This window comes from Struthio camelus, chromosome 5 (genome assembly GCF_040807025.1).
Source record: "Struthio camelus isolate bStrCam1 chromosome 5, bStrCam1.hap1, whole genome shotgun sequence".
Taxonomy (NCBI): Eukaryota; Metazoa; Chordata; class Aves; order Struthioniformes; family Struthionidae; genus Struthio; species Struthio camelus.
The window spans coordinates 43,251,667-43,270,108 of NC_090946.1; the positions used below are offsets into that span (position 1 = coordinate 43,251,667).

Here is an 18,442-nt window from a genome sequence, read left to right on the forward strand (position 1 = left end):
TCTTTTAATATGCACAAAGCATGGCTCCTGACAAGCTGTTTGGGTTAGGCTTTTCCATGGAAGAAGGATTTTAAAGTATTCTTATAATTTTCTTTGCATCCTTTCTGTATTAATTATGGCAACTGCATAGTTTTGCTCATTAAACATATTTAAGCCCACTCTTTCAAAATGAACATAGAGCAATACTATCATATAACAGTGCCATTCAACATTTGCCTCTTCAGTAAGTTTCTCCTTTGCAAAAGTCTTGCAGAAGACTTTCTCTTTTCTTTCCTGATAAATGGACAAAAAAAATTGTCTACGTTGAATTTTTTCTGAAGTACTCTGAAATTGCTCCCTCACCTCTGACGCAGCCTTACCAAGAGGGAAACATAAGGGCCAATAGGATGTCTTGGTTTAGCAACCATACTGTTCAGGTCTACTCAGAGCATGACAGCAGAAAGCCTGTGCATGCTAGCGCTCGCATCTTTGCTTTCAGTATTAGATTTGTATTGCTACTAGAGGGACAGCGTGTAACCTTCTAGAAATATTTCTGAAAATTTTCAGTGCTCATCTGCACAGATTGGATTGTCAGAAAGGTGGAATTCCTCTCAGGTGAGCACAGTTATAGTAGCATAAAATTGCTTATGCTGTAGTATTTATACTGGTATGGCTTGTTCCTAGAAGGGATAATATTACAGTGTGATTAGAGAAGTGAGATTTAATCGCTAACATTGTTTTAGATAGCCAATAGGAAAGAATGGTGTTAAGCCTCCAGGCATCTGCAGTGAGGATACGGAATCTGCATTATCCTGAGCGTGTGTGTCAGATCCTCTGAAGTCCTTCGGGGATGCCACACAATCCCACCGTCCCCCTGAGACCAGGAAGGATCTTGTTGTAATGGCACCACTGACAGGAGTAAGTGGGAGTGACATGGACGGCCAAGTCCATTAATCCTGTATATTACCTATGAAGCCCTGTTCTTGCTCATAAAGGCAGGCTTTGAGGTGGAACAGGGAAAAACCAGGTAGGACTTTTTGGGTATACTCTGAAGTCCCATCTCAGTTCTTCAAACCTGTAAGGACTACATCACCTCAATGCTTTGCTTCCAAAACCAGGCCTTGGAGAATTTGTTTTCCTCCTCTCACGGGAACTCTCTGCAGGGCGAGTGACTACACAGAATCTGACTTGGCTGCCCAGATCGGCACAGCAAACGTGCAGGTCACTGTGTTAGATGCTCAGTTAGTCCATTCAGATGACATCTAGGGTCATCCTTTCCTTTCCCAACACAGCCTCCTTTCCCTTCAGTCACCACTGACTATATGGGGAAGCCAAGTTAGGGAGGTACAGAGCTGAGAAGAAAAGCAGTAATGGCAACAAATCTATTTAAATATCTAAGGCATGGTTCACGATAAATATTTGTAAAAGCTATATATAGCTGAAGCACATATTGGAACTTTATTTACAATAGCATGTCCTGGCTTTTTCCTTACCAACCCACAAATACATCCCATTTGAAGGTAGCTTGTCTCCTATAATATGGAGAGTGTTCCTTAGGAATTAAGGTTGAAAGCACCATGCTTAATCAAAATCCTGTCAGAAATCCAGAGACTGTATCTGTAATTAAAATGGAAAGTTAAACCCAAGCTACTGGGAACACAACATATTAAGAGTTATACCAGGTCAGATCTGGTTTTAGCTTTCATAAGAACAGAAGAGAACTCAGGACTAGTAGAAATGTCTTGTCTGTCTAACCATTCTGAAACACTAACTCAGACCTAGCTGTGTGGTGCAGGCAGCTATCTGCTTTGTTTCTGCTTTCCAAGTGCAGGGATATGCAAAAAAAAGTTAGGAAAAAATAGGTATTTCCTTCTTAGTTTAATACTCGAACAAGGGATGATTTGGGGGTTGGAGCATCAGTCTGAAACTGTCTATGTCACGCTCATACTTCTGTCCCAGCACCTCCTGTGTGAACTTGGGTAAATCATTATTGCACAGGAGGTTCTGAAATGACTGCTGATTTTAGTTGCTTTATTTTCTCGAGGCTTGCCATGTTCTGCCTTGCTCTGTTTCTTTGCTCCCTTCAGAAACAAAGAGGAGCAAGGGGGATGATGGTACATGGCAGGGGGAGAAGATAACGATATGGAGAAACCATACGCAATCTTTGCATTTCCTGTGTTTTTAAAACAGCTGAACGCTCTGCGAACTGTTCTAGCTTGCATTTTAGATGAAGTAGCTGCTTGAACGGCTGGTGAGAGGCAGCAGCTGTTGGAAATGTCGCGCCGTGGATCCTGCGCTTGGGCCAAGCCCCTAAAGCGCAGTCACGCGGGTGCCGCGCAGAGGACCCCCCTGGGTAGCCTGCCTTTTGAAGTGCAGCTCCCTGCCGAATTCGGAAGGAGACCCATCTTCTGTGTACGTCGCTGAGGGGGAAAACCGGTTTACGGAGGGGGGATGGTGGCGAGGGCCAGGGGAGCGGAGGCGGCGGCGGGCCCTGCTCTGGGCCTGCAGCAGCCGGTCGCCTCGGCCTCCTGCTCGTGCTGGCGCTGGGGCGGGTGCCTCTCCTGCGAGGGCTTTCCCAGGAAGCTGGAGCGGGGCTCCCTCCCGCTTTGTGGAAAAGCCGTCTAGAGCAATAAAACCGTGGATGTTTCCTGTGACGCGCAAGGGGCAAACGCCGGCTCTGGCGCTCTCCCACATGGCAGGCGGCCGCGCTGTGCCTGTTTTTAGGCAAGGGGAGCGCGGCCACGTAGCTCCGTGTGCTCCCGCAGCTTTGGAAAACGGCGATTCCCCGGCAGCGGCCTTCGGCTCACGGGTTTCTTTCGCTTCAACAACCCCCCTTCTCGCTCAGAAACGGTCCCACGGCTGAGCGAAAAAGCGCACCTGGGGAAAGGCGACAAACTCTTTCTGGTTTTGAGTAGGGAACCTCAAAAAGCAGGTCGCTGCTGGGGTGCCCCTGACGGCCTCCCCCTGCCCAGGAGCGCGGCCGCGGGGAGGCCGCATCAGCCGCCCCGACCCGCCGCAGGCGCGGCCGCCGCGCAACCCAACAGCCCCCCGGGCGCCGACGCAGCCGAACGCCGAGCGGGGGGGGGGGGACGCGGGGGGCGGGCCTACCGCCACAGCTGGCACCTCTGACAGCCTATCCTAACGCTCAGCTTCGGTCTCTCCAGCCAATCGCGAGCGGCAGGCAAAGAGTGGGGGGTGCCAAAGCCGCGGAGTGAATAAAACACTCGGGACCCGTGGGTGGAGAGAGGAGGGGTCGGGGTCTTGACGAGCAGCTCCCGCCAGCAATCAGAGGGCTCGGCAGCGGGGCGGGCGGCCAATGGGCCGTGAGGATGGGCGTGGCGGGCCGCGGGGGCGGGAGCCGTTGCCGAGGAGTGGGCGGGGGGGGGGGGGAGCGGCAGCGGCGGCGGCGCTGCTCGGTGGCGACGGGCGGCTGAGGAAGAGCTGAAGGGAGGAGGCTGCGGGCAGCAGGTGAGGGCGGCCGGGCCCGCGGCACCGGGCGGGAAGAGCCTTGGCCTCCCCCCCCGGCGGCGACGGGGAGCGGGGTCCGGGCCGGCGGCGGCGGGGGTGTGCGAGCCCCGCGGTGCGCGGCGGGGTCCCGGCGAGGGGCAGCGCCTGAGGCGGGGCCGGGCCCGGCGGCGGCGGCGGCGCGTCGGGAGAGCGCGGGCGGCGGCGCTCCCGCGCCCTCCGCTCGCCGCCCCGGGCGGCTGTGGGGCCGGCGCGATCCCGCGGCGGGGCGGGCGCCGTGGCCGGCGCAGGTGGAGCCGGCCGGGGGCGGCGGCGGGAGCGGCGCCTCGCCGCAGGCACCGGGCCGCGGCTCGGGGCAGCAGCCCCGCCGGGAGCGCTGCCACTTCCTGATTTCTCTTTCCTGGGGTTGCCCGGGGCTGAGGTCTCTCCTAGGCCTTGCATCCTGCCCGCCTGCCCCTGCCGGGGGTCCCTGCCGCGCGGCGCCTCCTGCGCGCTGCGCCCGTCCCCGCGGCGCCGGGGCTGCCCGCAGCCCGGGGAGCAGCGCATCCCTGGCCGGCACCGAGCCCGTAGGGCTTTGAAGTCTGGCAGATGGGAGGTGGCAGAGGCGCCGAGGCTGGGGCGCTCGCTGCCCCGTCTTACGGCGAGGAGTTACGGGAAGAGCCCCGGGGATCGTAATGCGCGAAACTTAGCTTTTTACCTGAGGGTGGTGGCCTTGATCTCGCGAGCACCTTTGTGTGCAGCAGCCTGCGAGGTCGCACAAAAGGGTGCCGGCTCTGTTTGTCGTGCAAAATGCAGCAGGTCTTGATGAGCAGCCGCATGTTACGCAGAGAGCTGCGGTGTGATGAAGTGAACGCTCCTCGCGGACAAATATATCTTAGCTTAATTTTCAGTAGTTAACGAAGGGTTAAACGCAGCTTCTGTTTCGAATGCGCTTAACTCATTTTATTGCACTTATGGAAACGAGCAGTCTTAAAGAATGGAAGGATGCGGCTCTCGGAGGAGAGTTAATGTCTTGCAGCAGCTCCAGTCTAAAACTCCTTCAAATCCACTAGATTTATGTAACCTGCTCATTAGTGTTTTATGAAATGATAAGGGAGCTTTTGGGTTGGTTTCTGTTTAATGTGCACATTGTTGTGTTTTCAAGGTTACTGTCAATATTTCTTAATTCAGCCATCCATGCTTGTAACTGTTCACAATATCTGATTGTAATGGTTTTTAATTTTTTCTGTTGTTCTTGTTGTTTTGGGTTTTTTTTTTTTTGCCTTCCTGCCTCTCCAGATATCCTCTTGGAAGAGGAGACTGGGTAAAATGGAAGGCACAGTCATTCTGTTTGGCTACAATACTATTCTAGGTATGGCTTGTAGCAAAAAGCGTAAATATTTAAATGGATTTCTGACTCATCAGTTCTATTTGACTTATTGATCTACAGTTACTGCTAAAATGCTCTTTATGGTTATGTAGAAGCTAGTTACCATAGAGAAACAGTATTCAACTGTATTGCTTTTCTACTCATCAGTTTATGTTTTCCATTTCTTCATCTCTTGGCAATTCTCTGTGGAAGTGCTACTTCTCTTCCCCCAGAAAAAAATCTGACAGAATAAATAAAAGCAATGTGAGCAAAGTTGAAAACAATGACTTTGAGATGTGTTCATCCTTGCCTGTGATTCTTAAATGGTTTTAATAGCCTAGCTTATCCTACAGTAAACTCTGCTTAATCTGTAATTGAATAAGGTGTTGGTTTTAAGCTTCAGTGAAAACTCTGATTTACCAAACTCAAAACATTACTCATCAAAGAATGCTTTTTTCCTGAAGTCTAAATATGAAGTACAATTCAAGTCAAACATTTAAATCCTTATTAGCAGAAAATGTGTTTTTCAGCCTGGGAATTGCTTTTCTCTATTATTGCTTCTTTAAGTGCGTGGAAACTGAGGGTTGCATGTAAACTAGACAGAGTTGACAAGTTCACTTATCTTTTTACTGTTGTGAAACCCTCTGACAGCATTATGCATTTAAAAAAAATCCACCTTGGACTTTCAAAACTTGCAAAACTCTAAGCATGACACTTTGTAGTTTGATTTTTAGCTGCTTGGTTTCAAAATGATCTTAAGTACTTTTCTTTCCTACACTAATGAGAGTAATTGGATAGAAACTTTCTGAAAGGACAGTAAAAATCCTTGCAACAGTACTTACCTCCCCAGGAGGAGGGACTATTAGGAAAGCGTGTTGTTGCAGTTTGCATCATGTTTGTAATAGCCTATTATAGTACCATACAGACTACTTGAATTTTGCCTATAGTTGTTTTTATTCCACTACTAGTATTGACAGAGCTGCATAATACTGAAAAAACAGTAAATTGTCTTAGTATTTTAGCAAAGTGCATCTTACGTGTTCTAGAAAAGACATTTTGCAGAATTTCTGAAGTGAGAGATTCTCATGACAGCCTAAGCTGGTGTAAGTGCTGACTTTTGGGGTCCTGTCCTACTTGTTGCACTCATCTGACACTGTGCTGACCCTGTTCTTTTTTGGTGGGGGTGGAGTGGGGTTGGTTATTTATATATTTATTTATTTTGCCAGCTTAGCAAGAAAGATTGGCTTTTGCCGGTGTGGAACTGTGGCACTAGTCTCACTTACAGAGTTTCCATTGATTAATGAACATATATTAAAACTATAGATGCTTTATCAGTGCAGGGATCATGATTTTAATAAGTGACATTAGAGCATATTGTTTTTCTTTTTCTAGAGAAGGCCAAGCTTAAGCTTGATCAAACTAAAGCTTTAAACACGTCCTCTACAGCCATGTTACTGCATTACCACCAGAGCAATTTTGCTTTCTCTGGCAATGCTTTCACCAAAATGACCCTTTCAACCCCTCTTTGCTAATCCCGCTGAAAACAGCGCTACGGAAAAGTAATGAGCTTTAGTTGGATCAGCTGCTTGAACTGGCTGACTGTGTGGCTGTGCAAATGTTATTGCTCACACAGGAGGAGGAGGCTGTGACCACTCTTCTCAGAAGAAGCTGTATTTTAAGTTTGCTTAAGCCTTTCAAGAAGAAACTTGAAAGGCTCAAGAAACAGGCTGCTATGGTCCTGCCTCCTTCTTGACTATGTATCTTCCTCTGCTGGGCATGGGAGTCTCTGTAGTTGTAAGTTAAGCCAAGTCTGGGAGTTAATCAGGCTGGGAATAAATTGCTTTTTCTGCTTTGTTAGGTTTTGGCTGGATCACCTGTCTGAACTGGCTGGCCATCTAGGGAATGAGATATGGAGCAGGAATGGGCATTAGAGGTGGGGCCATGGTAGCTCTGATCTAAATTTGCTTGAGCTCTTCTAGAACTGTACCTGTTGATCAAAATGACCTAGGTTAACGAGGACCTCTAGCAAATTGTTTTGAACTGGCTGGTCTGATATAAACCCAAATCAGTTAGAGATTATTCTTTCATTTTTTTCACCTGGCATGTTGATGTGGGTGGTAGCAGTGGTGAGGGGAAGATGAGAAATTATGGATGGGCTAAGGTCAGTAACCTCTGGCTGACACAGCTGTGTCTGGAAGAGGATGTTTGTTCTCATCTTAATTCTGGGATCCATCAAATCCCCATTTTGAACTGATGTTCTCTACAATGTATAGTTAAAGCAGATGTTGCATCAGAAACAAGAAAACATTCCTAACTGAAGCAAAGTCAGGAAGGTTTTTCCACTGTGCGAGAGGCAATGGTCTTTTTTTCAATTTCATTGATTGAGACTTGTACTGATAAACTTGCAAGCAATAATAAGCTGCCCTCATTCTAGAAGTATAAATGGCATCATGACATGTGTAACTGCAGTTACACATTTGTCCAGAATTCTTCAACTGTATTTTAGGAGCTACATCGGTGAAAACTTGAATCACTCTGTTCAGCATCCGTTCTTACAGAGTAGTTCCTGTATGGTCTTGTTATTCTATAGTTATCAGATCTGATGGCTTGGGATAGTGATGTACGTGTCTTCTGTTTGTGCAGGGTTGTGTCTAAAAATGTATCAGGACAAATGATTTCCATTCCGTATGAGAAATTGACTGAAAGAGGAATGTGGATGTCAAAAGTTACCGATACTGGAGAAAAACGTGGTGCCATTCATTTCAGAGTTTTAGAGTCAAAGACAAATCCTCAGCTTCCTTTAGTACTAAATCTGTAGGGTTCTTGGGATTTTGCTAATGGGTTTGATGTTGAAGCCAGGGCAAAAGCTGTTAGAATACCAAGTGGAATATTAATTTCAAATATAGTGTATTAAAACTTGGACCAAACTGTTTAGAAATTTTTCTGGTTAGCTTTCCTATACTAAAAAAACAACGATCTGGAACTTGTTGGTGAGCTGGGTTGTAAACAGTACTCTTAAACTCTCTGGGCACGCATATTAAGATTAAAGCAGAGCTGTTTTTTTGTAGATACTTGATCACTGGCTTGGGCTTCTTCCCTGGGCACAAGTTTAGCAACTACAATTACTATTGATGATGATAGGAAAAAATATGTACTGGTGCACTTGGCCAGAAGCACTTTGAGCATATGCTAACCTTTCTTGATCTGAATGTGACCGCTCTTATTCAGATTATACTGGAGGATGGGGGGAACATCCTAAAGATCTCTCTTTCCTTCTACTTGTAATATTGTTTAAAATTGATTGATACAGTTCAACATCTTGTGTCTAGTCTTCTCTCTTAGCAGTAAAATAATTTGAGAAAGTTTAAAAAATAAAAAAAAAAGAAGCCAATTTCCATAATCCACCAAGATTGGAGATACTTTGACATTCCTAAGGCCATGCAGTTTGCTGGTGGGCAGAACCAGGTATACAACTGCCCAGCTCTCATAGTTGCTCAGTTTGCTTTGCAAGTAAATGTTTAGTAGTTGTAGAATGATTGGGTCTTTAGTCAGCTGAAAGCTAACTGGATATCTTTCTGCTCTTAACTTAAGATTTTAAGGACAGTCTGCTATCAAAAGTTTTAATTCAGCAACTATTGAAGTAAAAATCTGTGGAGATATTCATTCCTGGTACAGAGAAAAAACGCAGAATAGAACCTTGTTTCATAATGGGTATGGGCCAGTTCTAATTTTTGCTTAATAACTAATGGTAAAAGTGCAAACTCAAGGCTGCTTTTTTTATTTTACTTTGTACACGTAGTGTGAGGGGAAAATAAAGATGTTCCTTCAAATGTTTTTAACAGCAATCTAATTTTAGTCTCAGTTTTTTTTTTTTTCTTTTTTATTTCTGGAGGTCTGTAGCACTAGAACAGTTTGTGTGAAGCAAATAGCCGAATACCATCTTCCCTAGAAGCTTAATAGCTGGCTTGACTACTTGCTCTAATATTTATTTATTACCTCAAAGCAGTCAACTAAATTCTGTGGAAAATAACCAGTGGATACTACTTCTCATAAAAACACAGTTGATTCCCATTGATTTGTGATGGTCCCTGTAACTGTATGGCTACAAAGCTTATTTTGTTTTGAAATACGGTGTTCTGGGGGTTGTGGCTACTAGTGTCTCAGCGGTGATATTGAAGAAGTTTGCAGTTTTGTAAATTATTTCTCCTGATGTGGATACCTTTGCTTATAAGTTTTCATAATGAAATTTTTTTTGTTTGTTTGTGTTTTGGAGGCCTTTTGGAGACCGGTTATTTTACTGCTGAAGCCTGCTGAACATGATCTTTCTGCTGCCTATTTTTTTCATTTGCAAGAATGAAGTGTGATTAAATTCTGTTTTTAAAAAGCCTTAATTTGATCTGAAATGCTTGAGAGAGAATGTATTTGTGATTATGGTGACAGCAGTCAACATCTAGCGTTTTGTGCTAGACGAAGGTTTCTGCACAGGTTCTGCACTGAATTCCAAATCAATGCAGAATCTGCATTTAGGTTAGGTCATTGCATATCAGCTTCAAATGCATCACCTGTATGTTAAATTCTGTAATCCAGTTTGTACAGGTCATGCTTAAAAATTAGAGTATCTTTTTTAAGATCTTGCATAATACAGCTTTGATAAGAGTTTGGTGGTTGCAATATTACTTTTTGCTTTTTGTATTGTAGCAAATATTTACCAATTCTCCTGAAAGTGTTTATGTGTGTGTTTGTGGCTTTCTTCCTTGCTCCACTGTGTGTTTCTTTTTTTTTTTTTAAACATACCGTCATCATACTTTTTTACACGTCGGTATCTGCAAGGATACATTAAAATGACTGTTTTCTTCCTATGACTGGTCAGCTCAGCCAACCTGATGGTTTGTTACAATTACAAAGAGAAGTGTTGCCTCTGCTTCAACTTCAGGCAGTCTGATCTTACTCTGGTCCCTTACCCCAGGTTTGTTTCCTGCCATTTATTAGTGTATTAAAGCAGTTCCGAAGGCTCCGATGACCACTGGAAGGGACAGGATCGTGCAGTTGGTGTGGCAGGGGGAAGAGAGAGGAACTCCTCTTTAAGCAGCTAAATCAGCTTGCCATATCTCCTGATATGATACTCTTAGCCTGTTGCATGCATTTAAAAATGACTTTATTCAGGAAGTCTTTGCAAGTCATTTGGTTAATAGTGGACTTGGTAATTGATCCTACAGCACGCTTACTTTCTAACTGAAAGGGTTGAGTGGTAATCAAATCTATCCTTAAGAGGTATGAGAATGAATTGCTTTACATCATTTTACAAATATTCTTGGCAATCATGGCAATTCTATTGCTTGGTTATGAAAACAGTTACCTAATTTTTATACAAAGTTTATAGATGCATTTTCTTACTGGTTCACTGATACTCATCCATATTTAAACAGCTGTACAATGCTGATGTGTGCTGTTGTATTTTCAGTAGCATTTTAGTGGCTTTTTTGGACTTTTTTCCGATTAAGTCCTCGAACATTATCAGAGTGAAATTTAATATTCAATGTTCAATTTTACTTGTGCCTATTAAACATTCTTCATGTAAATACGGTCAGAACCAGAAGGTATGTTCTTTTTAAACTGGCGTGGCTTTGGAACAGAGTCATGAATTTTTTATGTATATTATGTATTTATACATTAGGATTACTCTTTTTTTTAAGTGAAGTTACTTTTTTTTTCTCTGGGACAATTTGTTCATTTAAAGCATAGCAGTACTGTATCATGTGTAGATTTTTTTTTATGCAAAGAAAGTAGGCTGCAAAAAGTCTTTAGACTCTGAACAGCTGGTCAGCCTTGTGTATTTCTCTTAACTCGGTAGCAGAAAGTCAGCCTTAAGCAAGTGACTGAAGGGCTGCAATTTAGTCGGCTGGTATTTTTTTGTTAAGGATATTTATCAGGAAGTTTGTCTAAAATTGTTTTTATAACAGCCTTTTCATACTTGATTGTGTATTCTTCATCTAAGCTGTGCTTTGGATTTCTAATTGGCAGATCAAATAGAAAAGACTCGCCGAACGCTCTGTAGAATTCTCTGGATGTATTTTGGCTAAATGCATCATGTTACTGTAAAATCTGTCTTGTTTATTGTTTTATTTGAAATGTCACCTCATAAGGTTATGTAGAATCAATTTTCTTTTTAGGTTTTATTTTGTTTAGATAAATTCAGACCAACTGATCTGGTTATGTTTTTGGGCCTAGAGACTCATCTAACAGTTTAATGAGAAGGGTAGTAATTAAGTTAAGTCATTTCTGTGCAGCCCCTCAGGAATAGAGCAGTGGTACATCAATAGTTTTGTTTGTTTGTTTTCTCTTAGCCAGTCTGAAAACTGTGGCTTTGATTTTCATAAGGAGCACTCCATGAAAGCATGTGAATTGTATCTTCCAGATAAAGTCACTATTATTTTTTCCCTAACACTTCAATAAAATAGTTTGTAATTGTTCAAAGACGTTAAAAGAAAGCTGGTAAGATTGATTTGGCGCAAACCTGAACTGCCAAAATATGTAAATATTTCTTTGCTTTTTAGTGAGGTAGGGTATGCCCCTTTAGAGTGGCGTGTAAACGCATGGCCCTATGTGAAAGTTTTTTTTCATTGTTAAAAATACAAAGTCTGTTCGTTAGAAACTACTTTTTTGGTCTCGTGCATGGTCTGCTTATTGATAGGAATGTAATACAGTTTCATGTAAGTTACCTCATATTTTCAGACAGTCCTGTACTTTAATTTTATTTTTAGCTGTAATCAGTTATTTTTTGTGTAATTAAATTTTACTTTGGACTTTGCATGTAAGAGTTTGTTCTCAGAATAATCAGATCCAGGTATTCTTAAGTAACTTGCCCATGTATAAGCTAGAAACACAACTCGGGCTAAAAAAACAGCAACATTGTTTGTCTGCCTACAGTGTTTGTTGACTTTAAACTAAGGACCCAATTCTGCAAATCTTAGAAATGTAAACAATATTTGTCATTCATGTAAAAAAAGAATTTGGCTCTAACACATACTAATTTAACAACTGCTAAATTGCTGTCTTTAATACTGTGGACTTAGTTCTTCCCTCATTCTGTTTGAGGCAGACAGTGCTGAGGTGGAAATACAGATATACCTAACACCAAAAATTGCGTGAGCCTATGAACTGTGGAAGAGTTATTCTTAATTTAGAAATACTGAGGTTGATAAAGAAATTGATCAAAATAACTTTTTTGATGAAATGCAGAACAGAAATCTGATCCAAGTCTGTCTTAATTTCCTTAGTCCTCAATTTTCTGTCTTAATTTCTTAATCAGCTACGGCAGTGCCATGCTGTGAGTACGTTCACTTAGTTTGAAAAAAAGTTTTCCATGAAACAGCTTACCTTCTCCTGTTGCGGTTTGTCTCTTACCTGCAGGAATTTGGTTCATCTGTGTGATTATTACTCTCTTACCTACTGCATTTCAGAAAAAAATATTTTAGCTATTGAGAAGTAGGAAAAGTTTTTGGAAATGTAATGTATCCTGGCATTCTGAGATGCTGGATTTTGACCAGTCTTGCTTGATGGCTAAGCTTCTCAAACTTCTGAATTGCAATTTAGCATCCTGGGACTGCTGGGGTATCAGTTTCCTTTCTTGGATTGGTTCTAGTCCAGAATGGCTCTTGGTTGTTGTGGCCTGGTTTGTTTTCCAGACAGATTTTACTGGGTGATTAGTCCTCACTCTGCTCCTTGAGTAAAGAAGCCCTGACAGTTTAGTAAGGGCCCATGTTTGGGTCACTGCCTCACGCGTATGGAATCAAAGAATTGAGCTTGATTTAAAAAAAAAAAAAAAATCTGGGTTTGTTTTCAGCAGGATTAGTTCCTTGTTTCCACTTATACAAGTGCTAGCACTGGACCCCTGGGTGGGGGAGAAAGCATGGTGGGGCTGTGCCATTGCTAGAAGAAAGTGATCTGGATCAGATGTGTACCGCTCACTAAAACTGTGAACTTGTTGGCTTGGGCCTACCAAGGTGAGGTACCCAAAAGGGCCCCTGGAAGTGAGGGTTGTGCAGCCGGGAGCCCTTTCCCTCGAGCTTCTTCTGGCTGTGTAAGTGATCTCTGGGTGGGAGAGAGGCCCTCCAGGAACTTAGTGGCACAGGTGACAAGGGCTCTAAGCCCCTTTAATGGAGAGGCACTTGTGGCTCTGGTCTTGTGAGCAGCCAGCTAATGGTTGCCTTGCTGTGGGATGTATGTGTTCTCATCTAATCTGAAACTTATGGTTGGCAATACCTTTCTTACCCCAAATCCATCTGTGACTGCAGATCTCCTGACTACTACGTTTTCTCGCTATCTGCTACTAGAAATGGCAAGATATTATCTGAACCAAATGGGTTCTGTTCGTTGCCTTAACTCTTGTTCCAGCTATAGTGTCTCACAGCCCAGCAGCCAGACTTGGCTTTATCCCCTCTCATAATAGCCTTAGAAGTAGGGGTTGCTGCAAACAAAGACTGTGCAGCCCTCTAACCAAGAGTAAATAGTAGTAATTGAATGGGTGTTTTGCTCTTTACAGCATTAGATCAAGTGGGAAATGGGACCAGCTGGTGTGGACAAAATGTAGGCAAATGCTAAGATGATTAAGGATATGATTGTGAAGCTAGAGTTTGTCTTGCTAATGACACTACTTAGATCTACAGGATGGGTATAGTGTTTTGTTACAGTAGGAAAAAAATCCAGGCCTAAAATTTTCCCTCAGTAAGATATTCTGCAAAGAGTGGAAAATTTCTGTTTCATTTCTCTTATGGAGCCAAGCTATAGGGTTGAATTTCTTGTTCCACCTCACACGTGTGTGATTGCCTCTGGTTCCGGTTATGTCTAAAAGGTGCAAACATGCTTATTCCAGTCTCCTTAATGTGGCTGTTACATAAAGGGTTGCTTATTGTTCAGTTTACTGCAGTGTTTGGTCTGGGTAAATTCTATACAAGCTTTTTTCTCTTTAATGCACATCTTTCTGCAGTAAGACCTATCGCATGTATAATGACTGGTTAGTTGCAACTTGCTGCCGTTCAGCCTCATGAAAGAACTAACGATTCCTTTACTGCTCTACCTGAGCTGGCTTTATATCTTGTCTAGTTCTATGCAAAGAGATATTAGATCAATCTACTATGAACTGCTGCCCTAGTTTCTTCAGTAGAAAGGGACTGGCATCTGCTAGTCTTATTTCATGTCACCCCCAAATCCTGAGGCTTCCTGTTCTATCTTGGACTTAAAATGGCTATAGCCGTAGTATGTTGAGGTCCAGGTGGAATTAATTCCTTCTTCCAGGACTTGTTTTCAGATATACTTCATTGCATTTGTGGATCTCAGCAACAGTTCGTGGCAGAAACATTGTTTTTTTACACTGCACTATCCTTGGTTTATCATGTCCTGGAGTGTTTATAAGGCATGTAAGCTGCAGGTGTAATTCCTGAGACTTTCTGTTTTCGGAAAGCGGGGACAGATGCCTGTATGAAACACGTTGGGAACTGCTTCTCCAGACAGCTGTTTTCATGGAGCTGTGACTAGCCCTTCCACTCGGGACTTAGTAGCTCTTAAGGCGTAAGCAGAATAGTTTCTTGAAACTTGATAATTCTTAGCTCCTTGCTTCTTTTAGGCAGGTCAGAATGACAATAATTAGTTGTGACAATACTTAGTGGCAAAGATAAGAATCTTCTTTTTTTGTCTTTTCTCAGAAGTACCACAGTGGGGCTTTTGCGCCTTTAAAAACAAAAAGTATCAGAGGCTTAATGGAATAGGTTTACCCGCAATTTCATACATCATTTTTCAGTCTTGTCTAGTTTTGTCCTCCAGATGTTCCAGATATTCACTTCATCATGGTAGCTGGTGATATTATCTGCTGAAGGGATTTCTAGAGCCTGACCTGTCGCATAGTCATAATGTCATGTGTCAGTAGTGAGTACTTTTTTTTTTTTCTTTAAATAGACTTTGAACAAAGTTCTCCTAGTAATTCTGGGATGGAATGTACTGCCGTCTCATTTATGCTTAGGTGCTTAAAAAAAACTCTATTCCTGTATTAAATCAGATATCAGCATAATTCTCTGTTTATTTTGGAGACTTCTGTTATCTGTTTTGAATTTGGGACTGGGTTACGGGAATTCCTTGGAATTAATTGTAATTCTCTTCAGTGCAATTTGTAATTTTTTTTTTTCTCCTGAAGATAGGAATTCCTGTTTCTCCCTTCCCTCCCCCCTCCCCCCCGAAGTTTGTATTCCCAATTACATTTGTAAAGGACTTAATACACATTAGTGAGAGTACTCTTGGTTATTTTGTGCAGTTATAATTCCTTAATGGGTTTGAGATCATTCAGACACTTGGTAAACGTGTTCAGTGGTTATTGTTTAGAGTGTAAAGTATTTCTTTACTCTCAATCTTATCCAGAACAAAATTAGGAGAGTTCTTCACATCCATTTAAGTTTTTTTTCTATGACTCATCTTTCTAGGAGTAGAAATACCATTTACAATTGATTATCTGAAGAGTGATAACAATTTTCTGTAACATGTGCTTGAAATTCTCCTTTATTTTGTAGTAAATATGTATTTCTGTGTAATGGTCTCATTTAAACAGTTAGACTTTTTGTTTTTTTAAACTAAGGGAACATGTTAACATTGGAAGTTCAGGTTAACAGACAGTGGAGGAAGCAGGATGATAGCAGACTGTATAATTCTGTATTCAGTGAAATTAAAAATACAGGTCTGATTCAAAACAAAATTCTTGTGGTACACGAAGTGAATGAAGTTGAGGAAAAATTGCAAATTCTTTGCTGATTTCACAAACTAAAATGGCACTATAGTATGGAATAGGTTTGCTGAAGAGAAAACTGTTGATGGTTTCTCTTCCCCTCCTCCCCCCCCCCCCAAACCAAGTTTGAGGGGAAGGATAAAAGTTCTTTTAGTGAAAGACAAACTTGGGGGGAGTAGTCTGGATGCATTTTGATTTGGTGCTACAGATTTCCTGTTTGCTGATAGGTTACTCAAGGTAAAATCCAGATTTAAATTTTGCAACACAGACTTGTAGATTTTCTGGGTGGCAGACTCAGGGTTGTGAATCACGTTTTGGTTCTCCTGTTTGATGCATAGGAGAAAGTTAGGAATGCCAGAATGCCATTGAAAAGGGGATTTTACTGCTCAGTGTAGCAAGTAAAACACAGATGAGACTCGAGTCCTCTCACTTTCTACAGCTAAAGTGCTACACTCCAAGCTTCGAGATGCTTATAACCCCTGTGATCATGGTTGTAAGCCTTTTTGAAGTTTAAAACACTTCTGTGGTTGATGGGTCATTCCTTCTAAACTGCTGTACTTTCTTATCCCTTCTATACTGCTAGAGGAGGTGGTAGACGTGCCTCTAGGCAATATTATGGCATTCGGAGAAATATCATAGGATGTAAGCTGTAGGCTCAAACATGCATTTTTCAAGCAAATCCTGTCTACTCACAAGTATTTTTTCATCCTAGCTGTGACATAACCAGGGCCACCCTTAGGCATCCTCAGTAATCTCATGAACTCTCAGTGTGACTGCTTGCTGCCAATGAAAGAAATGGTCTCGTTGTTGTTGATCATGTGCTGCTGTTTTTGTGTTTGACTCCTTGGTAAACGATAACAGTTCATTAAAGCATCAGAAAACTAAGCCAGCAAAAAGTGAGTATTTTCTGCTGGTGTGATGAGCTGAATTGTGCATGAGTGGTCTGACAGAGGCTGGTATAAGGGAGAAAAGGAGCTGGGGAGCAATGAGCAGTTAGATTGGCGCAGCTGTCTCATGGAGCCTTGTCTTAAATATTAAGTGATAGTAGTTTGCATCAGTTCAGGTTCTCTAATGGAATGAAGATGACCACTTGCAGCTAGCAGTTAAAACTAGCCCTCGCTTCTTTGTAGAAGTGGCATGCTTCTGATTTTTGGGAAGACAGGAGGGAGCAAGTGGGTTGTGTGCCTCTTGGTGATGGAGCTGCGCAAAGAGCAGGAAACCAAAGGAGTTCTCCTTGAAAAAATAGTTTTGACACTTCATGAGGTGAAGGTGGTTTATGTTATCATTTTTTGAGGACGTTCCTCATTGCAAAAAGTAATACAAGATTTACTGGACTAGACAAATGGGCAAGAGCAGGCATGGCATCCCAGCCTCGTTGTCAGGGCACCCTCCTCGAGAAAAAGGGGATAATGGAAGTCTGGTGTCTGCTTTCGGGACTGCGAGAGTGAGTCTTTTTTTTTTTTTAAGCTTTCAGTCTATGGATGTAACACTCTTCCTTGCTTTGTGTGTGTGTTTTGGATAAGGATTACTTGGTTACATGGAATGTAGGTTGGTGTTAGGTGGGTAGTGACAGGGAAGTACTGGCTTTGAGGATATCTGTCAGGTGGCTGCATGGTTTAGCCATGACTAAACTGAACGAGTTTGGGGCTTGCACAGGAACAGATGTGTTGGAGAACTTCACTTAAGTGAAGGCTTGAGCAATGGCAAACTTGGGCGGTGAAAGGAAGGAGATCTTGCTGGTGGGTCCTTAATGTCTGTACTCACTCACCCCAACTGCTGGCTCTTATTCTCTTTTGTGTTTTATCTGAAGAGAAGGAAGAAGAACCTTTCATCTGTGTAGTCTACCTGGGAAACATTTATTTCAGGAACTGCCTCTTACAGGCAGTCTGTAATACAGACAGCTCAGTGAGCACTCATTTTGAGACAGATGCTGTAATACAAATAAACATTTGTATCTTAGTTTTGAAATTTCTCGATTTAATCAGCTCCTATTTTCAGAAAGACTGAATCAGATCATACTATAACTTGTATTTCTCTATTTGAAGCTCCCTGAGGTACCATGAATGCAGATGCAACCATTTACTTAAGGATGTGAAACCACTGAGCCTCTCCATCACCACTGTAGGTGTGGAGCGGTTACTCATCATGGACAAGTGCAGCAGGACTTACTGTTGCTGTTTTCTGTGCTACTGAAGCAGCAAGGTAGCGCTTTTAATGTTCACTGCCACTTATCTTACTAGCAAAAGGCTGTAACAGTACCAGCTATCTAACAGTCTGGATCTGATAACAATGCAGCTGACTGTTGTGGCCAAACAAGGTCTGCGGAGAGGACAGAGTTTCTGGGGGAAAAAAAAAAAATTGGAAACTTTAGACATCCTTGTGTATGCTGTTTAAAATATAGCTGGGCTCAGTTAAGTTTGAAAATTTATTACATGGGCCAGTTATTAGTGAGGCAAACACCTGTGTATTTATGGAATAACTCAAGAATTTTAGCCATGGAAGAAAGGTATGATTATAGACTCAGTAAAATTTATTTGTGTGAGAGGAAGCATTTAATTTGGTCTGCTCCAGCAAACTTTTCTGTAATAATTTACAAAGCCAAATGCCAAGTTGAATCACTGTTTTTAAAAAAAATTGTATCAAAGTAAACTTGCGTGTTTGGTATTACTTAGCAGAAGAAACTGAATTTTAAGTGCACTTTGGTCTGTTTGCCTAGTGAAAATGTCTGCTGTGTTTACTCAGCTACGCTTTGCTACTTTATCCTTAACGTTTTAATGGTATTTTCTAGCTCTGTTAATTTGTAGTCTCCTCTTCTTCAAAGAGTGGTAATTAAGCATTACTCTGTGCCAGTATGACTTTATAAATACGCAGCAAACAGTAGA

The 18,442-nt window shown here is 42.4% G+C and overlaps 1 protein-coding gene across 8 annotated transcripts in view; it reads left to right on the forward strand.

Annotated features, from left to right (window-relative positions):
• Positions 1 to 18,442, forward strand: part of NUMB (NUMB endocytic adaptor protein) — a 107,761-nt gene that overhangs the window by 4,060 nt on the left and 85,259 nt on the right. For 2 of the 8 annotated variants that reach the window (XM_068946077.1, XM_068946079.1), the window contains exon 1: positions 3,343 to 3,447. The exons of 1 other annotated variant lie outside the window; for it this stretch is intronic. The gene's annotated coding sequence lies outside the window, so the exon portion shown is untranslated. Of the gene's footprint in view, positions 1 to 3,333; positions 3,448 to 18,442 lie in introns of those variants that run through there. 5 more of the 8 variants (XM_068946076.1, XM_068946080.1, XM_068946081.1 and 2 more) reach the window with 4 other exon arrangements.